Source organism: Oncorhynchus clarkii, chromosome 6, assembly GCF_045791955.1.
Source record: "Oncorhynchus clarkii lewisi isolate Uvic-CL-2024 chromosome 6, UVic_Ocla_1.0, whole genome shotgun sequence".
NCBI lineage: Eukaryota > Metazoa > Chordata > Actinopteri > Salmoniformes > Salmonidae > Oncorhynchus > Oncorhynchus clarkii.
This window is the reverse complement of record NC_092152.1, coordinates 73,573,655-73,584,012: the sequence shown is the minus strand read 5'-3', so window position 1 is coordinate 73,584,012 and position 10,358 is coordinate 73,573,655. Positions and strand designations below refer to the sequence as shown.

Genomic DNA, 10,358 nt, shown 5'->3' with positions numbered 1-10,358 from the left:
CATCAAATACATCACTTGGGCGATGTCAAAAGGCCCGGGGCAAATCAGCCGACATCTGTTAACTCTTTCAAAATGGCCTCATCCAGCATGTCTGTGGGCGTATAGGGGAGAGGGAGAGAAAGAAAGAGAGAGAGCGAAAGAAAGAGGGACAGAGGGAGAGAGAGCAATGGGCACAGAGAAAAGAGGGAGAGAGAGGGAGAAGGAAATGGAGGGGGAGGGAGTAAGAGAGGGAGAGAAAGAGAGAGAGGGGCTCTGTTGCTGATTAATGGCTGCCGTAGGAGAGAGGGAGAGGCAGTTGGGCAGACGGAGAGTGCAGACCGAGCGTGGAGAGAGAGGGACTGCACTCCCACGGCTGGGCTACACACTATAAACAGAACTGAGGGAGGGAGGGAAGAGAGGAGGAGAGAAGCGTTCCCTGGATGAAATGCAGCGTGGAGGTGAACATGTGGGAAAGCTTTGTGTTCCTGGCACACAGTCAGTCAGTCGGTACTGGTGATGGGAGGGCCTTTCCTAACTTCACAGAGCAGGGCGGCGGGTCGGGCTCTTTGACTAAGAGGGACTAACACACTCACTAACCCTTTCACCACCGTCTGACCACTGGTCCCCCATTACATGTTCCCAGTTGCACAGCCGGTCAGCCACAGTCATGACTGTTGTACTGTTAATGTCTGGTTGTGCCTTGTCACAATAACTCCTGGTTTAGCTTGTCAATAAAGAGGTTTCGTTGTAAGTCTGTTTGTAAGTCAGAGATTCCATTTTTTTGCCGTGAGTTTCAGGCTTTATGAACATGAGGAAAGGGAGGGTTTAACATGTAAGTTGTAGGTTAATATGTACATACAGCCCACATAGCCAAGATATTTCTTGACCTTACAGATTTTTCCCAGAATGTGAAACACACACATTAGATGACTTTTGGAGAAACTGTGCAGACTGCTGTGTGCATATGCACTCTTGTCTGTCTGTGTGTGTGTGTGTACATGTGTGTCTGCAGCCTTCTCTCGTCCCACCCCCTGTCTGCAGCCTCCTCTCTTCCCAGCCCCCTGTCTGCAGCCTCCTCTCGTCCCAGCCCCTGTCTGCAGCCTCCTCTCTTCCCACCCCCTGTCTGCAGCCTCCTCTCCTCCCAGCCCTCTGTCTGCAGCCTCCTCTTTTCCCAGCCCCCTGTCTGCAGCCTCCTCTCCTCCCAGCCCCCTGTCTGCAGCCTCCTTTCCTCCCAGCCCCCTGTCTGCAGTCTCCTCTCCTCCCAGCCCCCTGTCTGCAGGCTCCTCTCTTCCTACCCCCTGTCTGCAGCCTCCTCTTTTCCCACCCCCTGTCTGCAGCCTCCTCTTTTCCCACCCCCTGTCTGCAGCCTCCTCTCTTCCTGTCTGCAGCCTCCTCTCTTCCCAGCCTCCTCTCCTCCCAGCCCCCTGTCTGCAGCCTCCTCTTTTCCCACCCCCTGTCTGCAGCCTCCTCTCCTCCCAGCCCCCTGTCTGCAGCCTCCTCTCCTCCCAGCCCCCTGTCTGCAGCCTCCTCTCCTCCCAGCCCCCTGTCTGCAGCCTCCTCTCTTCCCAGCCCCCTGTCTGCAGGCTTCTCTCTTCCCACCCCCTGTCTGCAGCCTCCTCTTTTCCCACCCCCTGTCTGCAGCCTCCTCTCTTCCCAGCCCCCTGTCTGCAGCCTCCTCTCTTCCCAGCCCCCTGTCTGCAGGCTCCTCTCTTCCCACCCCCTGTCTGCAGCCTCCTCTTTTCCCACCCCCTGTCTGCAGCCTCCTCTTTTCCCACCCCCTGTCTGCAGCCTCCTCTTTTCCCACCCCCTGTCTGCAGCCTCCTCTTTTCCCACCCCCTGTCTGCAGCCTCCTCTCTTCCCAGCCCCCTGTCTGCAGCCTCCTCTCTTCCCAGCCCCCTGTCTGCAGGCTCCTCTCTTCCCACCCCCTGTCTGCAGCCTCCTCTTTTCCCACCCCCTGTCTGCAGCCTCCTCTCCTCCCAGCCCCCTGTCTGCAGCCTCCTCTCTTCCCAGCCGCCTGTCTGCAGGCTCCTCTCTTCCCACCCCCTGTCTGCAGCCTCCTCTTTTCCCACCCCCTGTCTGCAGCCTCCTCTTTTCCCACCCCCTGTCTGCAGCCTCCTCTCCTCCCAGCCCCCTGTCTGCAGCCTCCTCTCCTCCCAGCCACCTGTCTGCAGCCTCCTCTCCTCCCAGCCCCCTGTCTGCAGCCTCCTCTCCTCCCAGCCCCCTGTCTGCAGCCTCCTCTTTTCCCACCCCCTGTCTGCAGCCTCCTCTCCTCCCAGCCCTCTGTCTGCAGCCTCCTCTCCTCCCACCCCCTGTCTGCAGCCTCCTCTCTTCCCACCCCCTGTCTGCAGCCTCCTCTCTTCCCACTCCCTGTCTGCAGCCTCCTCTCTTCCCAGCCCCCTGTCTGCAGCCTCCTCTCTTCCCAGCCCCCTGTCTGCAGCCTCCTCTCTTCCCAGCCCCCTGTCTGCAGCCTCCTCTCTTCCCAGCCCCCTGTCTGCAGCCTCCTCTTTTCCCACCCCCTGTCTGCAGCCTCCTCTTTTCCCACCCCCTGTCTGCAGCCTCCTCTCCTCCCAGCACCCTGTCTGCAGCCTCCTCTCCTCCCAGCCCCCTGTCTGCAGCCTCCTCTCCTCCCAGCCCCCTGTCTGCAGGCTCCTCTCTTCCCAGACCCCTGTCTGCAGCCTCCTCTCTTCCCAGCCCCCTGTCTGCAGCCTCCTCTCTTCCCACCCCCTGTCTGCAGCCTCCTCTTTTCCCACCCCCTGTCTGCAGCCTCCTCTCTTCCCAGCCCCCTGTCTGCAGCCTCCTCTCCTCCCAGCCCCCTGTCTGCAGCCTCCTCTCTTCCCACCCCGTCTGCAGCCTCCTCTCCTCCCAGCCCCCTGTCTGCAGCCTCCTCTCTTCCCAGCCCCCTGTCTGCAGCCTCCTCTCTTCCCAGCCCCCTGTCTGCAGCCTCCTCTCTTCCCAGCCCCCTGTCTGCAGCCTCCTCTCTTCCCAGCCCCCTGTCTGCAGCCTCCTCTCTTCCCAGCCCCCTGTCTGCAGCCTCCTCTCTTCCCAGCCCCCTGTCTGCAGCCTCCTCTTTTCCCATCCCCTGTCTGAAGCCTCCTCTTTTCCCAGCCCCTGTCTGCAGCCTCCTCTTCTCTCTACATAGTGCTGATCCAGCAGTATTGGCTCTGCTGGGCCAACCAATCCAAACCTCTCTGTGCTGTGTAGAGCTGTGTGTATGCCAGGAAAAGTGGGCCATTAACCCTCAGCCCGAAGGTGTGACCTGAGCCAAATCCAATATTGGCTCCAGCATCAAAGCCCGGTGCCACTCAAGTTCAAAGCTGCTGATCAGCAGAAAGACCCTAAACAATAAAGGACCAAATGCTAATTCCTAAGACACCTAGGAGCTTCAACACCACCAGACAATTAGCCAGGAGAGGAGAGGAGAGAGAGAAGGAGATAGAAAACATACATTATTAATCAAAAGTAAATTTAGCAAAGTGGGGACTAATCTTGGCCCTCTCTGCACCCAAGGTTGAACAGTAGATTAGGGAAGATAGAAAATATTGAAGGTAGACTGACCTGAGCTCACCATTTCCTTACTGTGGAAGAAAGAAATCTTCCCTTTATGGTATAGATACTATCCTATAGTAATGAGTGAATAACACAGCAGTGTATGGAGGACAAATATCTAAATGAGGGTAAGCATCCTCTTGCTGTCGTCCTGATCAGTTTGTGTGCTGAAACATGTAGGCGCCATAATAATACTGAGTGAACACTATGCACATCATGTCAGTTGTGTCGTTGTGTGTTTCTGCATGTACATGCACACCCACACTCCCTGGTCTCTCCCAGCCAGTGTGTCTATCCAATTGGCACACTGTCATGTTAGAGTGTGGAGGTGAGGAGGTAAGGGCTGTAGCCAGTGTTAACGGACAGGGGCCCTTCTCTAGAGTATCCAGTCTCTATAGTCACCTCTCCTCTCAGCCCCCTGTCCTCTCCTCAGGTTCTCCACAGCTCTGTCTGTCTGTGTGTCTCAGGGCACCAAACAACTGGAATGTCTGAAAGGATGTATCGAGGTATCCCTGTGTGTGTTGCAGGATGGATATGTCATGTGACATAATGCCTCGCAGCACCCATCACAGATAAAATGACAGATGCTGCTTTTTGCCTCGTGGATCTTTCTCAGCAGCAAAGACGATTTTGCAAAGACGAACTCTCTCTGTCTGTCTCCCTCTCTCTCTCTATCTCTCTCCACGGTGACCTTACGAAGCGTGTCATTCTGCCGTTAATTTAATGTCAGACACCATTACTATATAATTGCTGTTTGACGGGAAAAGCGTGGTGTTTTGACTTCTCGCCTCTCCTTATATCTGACACTCAGCCATCTGCTTTGTTTTGTGTTTGTGAGTGTATTTTCCTATTTTCCCCCTTAACATGAGTCAACATGCTTTTGTAAGAGGGATTGGTCTCCATAGACACAGACAACAACAGACCGTGTGTTTGGGTTGCTGGCAGGTTGCAGAGGCTTATTAAGATGAGGGGAGGAGGAAGAGGCTGCCTGCGACGCTGCTGCGTTAGCTAAGTGAAATCAGCTTGGCTCGCTGGCAGCAGACTGACCTTTCTCCCTGTATTTGGATCACTTACCCAGACTGAGGCTCGCCATGAACTGGGTACCCACAGGAGATGAGTGAGGCATTCTGGGAGCTCCAGACCACAAGGCTAGGGGGCTAGTAGTGATGTCCAGGGCTACTGCCCATCCCCACCTTCCTCCTCACCCCTCCACGCCACACGCCGGCGGCCACCCGCCCCGTCTGTCCAGGTGGATGGATGGCTTTGATTGGTGGAGTGTGTTGCTGTGTCGCAGAGCGGTGGGGTGAGTGGCAGTAATTGGCATGGCAGCGGGCAGGCCCATCTTTCACGTGTGGTCAGTCGTGATTGGCCTGATGAGCCAGGCAGGGTGAGGGTAGGGGCGCTCCTTCCCAGTGAGGACCCTGTGGACGGAGGAGACAGACGGAGGCCTGTCCCGTGTGCACCTCCACCCCGACTGGCCCTCCCGACTTGTCAACATCACTGACAGGAACAGATGTGTGGAGGGACAAATGGGAGGGACAAATGGAACTCTATTCCCTATATAGAGCACTACTTTTGACCAGAGCTCTGAGTACTATCGTGCACTCTAAATGGAATAACGTTTGACCAGAGCTCTATGAGTACTATAGTGTACTCTATAAGGAATAACTTTTGACCAGAGCTCTATGAGCACTATAGTGCACTCTAAAAGGAATAACATTTGGCCAGAGCTCTATGAGCACTATAGTGTACTCTATAGGGAATAACCTTTAACCAGAGCTCTATGAGCACTATAGTGCACTCTAAAAGGAATAACGTTTGGCCAGAGCTCTATGAGCACTATATTGTACTCTATAGGGAATAACTTTTGACCAGAGCTCTATGAGTACTATAGTGCACTCTATAGGGAATAGCTTTTGACCAGAGCTCTATGAGCACTATAGTGCACTCTATAGGGAATCACTTTTGACCAGAGCTCTATGAGTACCATAGTGCACTCTATAGGGAATAACTTTTGACCAGAGCTCTATGAGTACCATAGTGCACTCTATAGGGAATCACTTTTGACCAGAGTACCATAGTGCACTCTATAGGGAATAACTTTTGACCTGAGCTCTATGAGCACCATAGTGCACTCTATAGGGAATAACTTTTGACCAGAGTAACATAGTGCACTCTATAGGGAATAACTTTTGACCAGAGTACCATAGTACACTCTATAGGGAATAACTTATGACCTGAGCTCTATGAGTACCATAGTGCACTCTATAGGGAATAACTTTTGACCTGAGCTCTATGAGTACCATAGTGCACTCTATAGGGAATAACTTTTGACCAGAGTACCATAGTGCACTCTATAGTGAATAACTTTTGACCTGAGCTCTATGAGCACCATAGTGCACTCTATAGGGAATAACTTTTGACCAGAGTACCATAGTGCACTCTATAGGGAATAACTTTTGACCTGAGCTCTATGAGCACCATAGTGCACTCTATAGGGAATAACTTTTGACCAGAGTACCATAGTGCACTTTATAGGGAATAACTTTTGACCAGAGTACCATAGTACACTCTATAGGGAATAACTTATGACCTGAGCTCTATGAGTACCATAGTGCACTCTATAGGGAATAACTTTTGACCTGAGCTCTATGAGTACCATAGTGCACTCTATAGGGAATAACTTTTGACCTGAGCTCTATGAGTACCATAGTGCACTCTATAGGGAATAACTTTTGACCAGAGCTCTATGAGTACTATAGTGCACTCTATAGGGAACAACTTTTGCCCTAAGCTCTATGAGCACTATAGTGTACTCTATAGGGAATAACTTTTGACCAGAGCCCTATGAGGACTATAGCGTACTCTATAGGGAATCATTTTTGACCAGAGTGCTATAGTGCCCTCTATAGGGAATAACTTTTGACCAGAGCCCTATGGATACTTTAGTGCACTCTATAGGGAATAACTTTTGACCAGAGCCCTATGGATACTTTAGTGCACTCTATAGGGAATGAGGTTCTATTTGGGACGCACCCTAGAGACTACACTGTCCCCCACTGTCATGTATACAACGTCTATAGGGTGAGTTTGTACAACTGCTCTGTAGTCTTGGGTCCTGTAAATCCATACCTTTCATATGCTTGCAATTAGGCTCTGTCTATACAACTGTATGTTTATAGAGTGGTGCAATCAATGTGGGAGGGTGTTATGGGGAGTTCCTAACGGAAATGGCTGTCTTATTTCTTTCTGACTGGGTTACAGTGGCTGAGTGGGTATTTTGGTGGATTTGCTACCTGATGTTTTTCATTTGGAAATGTAAACGGTTGTATCAGGGTTCTGTATACACTCATTCTATATTTTAATTTTCCCGCTTCTTTGCATAGAATTGAATACAAACAAGGAGTTAGTTTCAGAATGGAAAAGTCAGCTCAGATCTGTGTCAGCTGATTTGTTTATCTAGATAAAATGTGTTCATTTCCAGGGCGATATAAAGAGCTATGAAGACAATTAAATATGAACAATGTCTTCCCCCTCAGTCTGAGTACATCAAGATTGTTTTCATGATCTTCACATCCTGCTAGTTTAAGTGCAAAGTAATGTTGTAAATTATTTCTTTGTACACTAGAATGCACCTAAAGTTCTGGACTTTATTAGTGAATCAGCTTTGATCTCGTTCTCTTACTCTACAAGAGGGTTTTACTTTGTTAAACTGAAGTAAGGGCTTGTAAAGTAAGCATTTCACTGTAAGGTCTACACCTGTTGTCACGTTCTGACCTTAGTTCTTTTATTATGTCTTTGTTTTAGTATGGTCAGGGCGTGAGTTGGGTCGGTTGTCTATGTTGCTTTTTCTATGATTTGGGATTTCTGTGTTTGGCCTGGTATGGTTCTCAATCAGAGGCAGCTGTTTATCGTTGTCCCTGATTGAGAACCATATTTAGGTATCCTGGTTTCACTTTTGAGTTGTAGGTGATTATTTTCTCTTTAGTGTGTGTTGCACCTGACGGAGCTGTTTCGTTTGTTCTCTTTTGTTACTTTGTATTTAGTGTTCAGTTCAGTTTATTAATAGGATGAACAATTACCACGCTGCGCAATGGTCTGACATTTCTTACTCCTCGTCAGGGGAGGACGAAGACGAACGTTACAGAATCACCCACCACCAAAGGACCAGGCAGCGGGGTAACGGGCATCAGCAGCGATCTCAGGACTCCTGCACATGGGAGGAGATTCTGGACGGAAAGGGACCCTTGAGAATATCGCCGTCCCAAGGCTGAGAGTGAGGCAGCGAAAGCCGAGAGGCATGGTATGAGGAGGCAGCACGGCAGCGCGGCTGGAAGCCCGAGAGGCAGCCCCAAAAATGTATTGGGGGGGGGGGCACGCTGTGGCGAAGTCAGGTAGGAGACCTGCGCCAACTCAGCCAGGAGCTGCAAGAGCCGTCAGTCAGCCAGGAGCTGCCAAAGCCGTCAGTCAGCCAGGAGCTGCCAGAGCCGTCCGTTAGCCAGGAGCTGCCAGAGTCGCCCGTCTGTCCTGAGCTGCCAGAGTCGCCAGTCATCCAGGAGCTGCCAGAGCCGCCAGTCAGCCAGGAGCTGACAGAGTCACCTGTCAGCCAGGAGCTGCCAGAGCCGTCAGTCAGCCAGGAGCTGCCAGAGCCGTCAGTCAGCCAGGAGCTGCCAGAGCCGTCCGTTAGCCAGGAGCTGCCAGAGTCGCCCGTCTGTCCTGAGCTGCCAGAGTCGCCAGTCATCCAGGAGCTGCCAGAGCCGCCAGTCAGCCAGGAGCTGACAGAGTCACCAGTCAGCCAGGAGCTGCCAGAGCCGTCAGTCAGCCAGGAGCTGCCAGAGCCGTCCGTTAGCCAGGAGCTGCCAGAATCGCCTGTCACGCCGGCGCTGCCAGAATCGCCCTTCACTCCGGAGCTGCCGGAGTCTCCCACCCGTCCGGTGCTGCCGGAATCTCCCACCCGTCCGGTGCTGCCGGAATCTCCCACCCGTCCGGTGCTGCCGGAATCTCCCACCCGTCCGGTGCTGCCGGAATCTCCCACCCGTCCGGTGCTGCCGATATCTCCCACCCGTCCGGTGCTCCCTGAATCTCCAGTCCATTTGGGACACGTGGCTTGGGTCCCCAGTCCGAGGTCGGTGGCGAGGGTCGCCGCGTTAAATAATTCACTGTATCACAATTCCAGTGTGTCAGAAGTTTACATACACAAAGTTGACTGTGCCTTTAAACAGCTTGGAAAATTCCAGAAAATTATGTCATGGCATTAGAAGCTTCTGATAGGCTAATTGACATAATTTGAGTCAATTGGAGGTGTATCTGTGGATGAATGTCAAGGGCTACCTTCAAACTCAGTGCCTCTTTGCTTGACAACTTGGGAAAATCAAAAGAAATCAGCCAAGACCTCAGAATAACAATTGTAAACTTCCACAAGTCTGGTTCATCCTTGGGAGCAATTTCCAAACGCCTGAAGGTACCACGTTCATCTGTACAAACAATAGTACGCAAGTAAAAACACCATGGGGCCACGCAGCCGTCATACCGCTCAGGAAGGAGACGCATTCTGTCTGCTTGAGATGAACGTACTTTGGTGCGAAAAGTGCAAATCAGTCCCAGAACAACAGCAAATGACCTTGTGAAGATACTGGAGGAAACAGGTACAAAAGCATCTATATCCACAGTGAAACAAGTCCTATATCGACATAACTTGAAAGGCCGCTCAGCAAGGAAGAAGCCACTGCTCCAAAACCGCCATAAAAAGCCAGACTACGGTTTGCAACTGCACATGGGGACAAAGATTGTACTTTTTGTGGAAATATGAAACGAAAATTGAACTGTTTGTCCATAATTACCATTGTTATGTTTGGAGGAAAAAGGGGGAGGTTTGCAAGCCGAAGAACACCATCCCAACCGTGAAGCACGGGGGTGGCAGCATCATGTTGTGGGGGTGTTTTGCTGCAGGAGGGACTGGTGCACTTCACAAAATAGAAGCAACATCTCAAGACATCAGTCAGGAAGTTAAAGCTTGGTTGCAAATGGTTCTTCCAAGTGGACAATGACCCCAAACATACTTCCAAAGTTGTGGCAGAATGACTTAAGGACAACAAAGTCAAGGTATTGGAGTGGCCATCGCAAAGCCCTGACCTCATCCTATAGAACATTTGTGGGTAGAACTGAAAAGGTGTGTGTGAGCGAGGAGGCCTACAAACCTGACTCAGTTACACCAGCTCTGTCAGGAGGAATGGGCCAAAATTCACCCAACTTATTGTGGGATGCTTGTGGAAGGCTACCTGAAGTGTTTGACCCAAGTTCAACAATTTAAAGGCAACGCTACCAAATACTAATTGAGTGGATGTAAACTTCTGATCCACTGGGAATGTGCTGAAACAAATAATTGTCTCTACTATTATTCTGACATTTCACATTCTTAAAATAAAGTGGTGATCCTAACTGACCTAAGACAGGGAATTTTTACTAGAATTAAATGTTAGAAATTGTGAAAAACTGAGTTTAAATGTATTTGGCTAAGGTGTAATGTAAACTACAGACTACACACGTTGGGTGACTTAGACACAGAGGAGTGAAGGCGTTCACAGTATTGAAAGCCTTGTCATGATTGGATGATATTGATGTTAGTGATCTGTTGTCCCTTACTTACTTTACCTTCCCCTCTATCTGTCTCTTCTCTCTGTCTTTTCTCTCTGTCTCGTCTCTCTGTCTGTTTGAGTGCAAACTCAAACATTTTGAACTTGAATTGGTTATTTAATTCTTACCAGCCACCTACAGCCTTGGAGCACATGATGTTCATGATGTTGGTGTACATTATGTTGAAATGGATATGTTAT

General features: G+C 50.7%; 1 protein-coding gene across 3 annotated transcripts in view; it reads left to right on the top strand.

Moving 5' to 3' along the window:
• The window catches only part of LOC139411592 (transcription initiation factor TFIID subunit 4-like), a 116,026-nt gene that overhangs the window by 102,387 nt on the left and 3,281 nt on the right, over window positions 1–10,358 (top strand). The gene's annotated exons all lie outside the window — the stretch shown is intronic.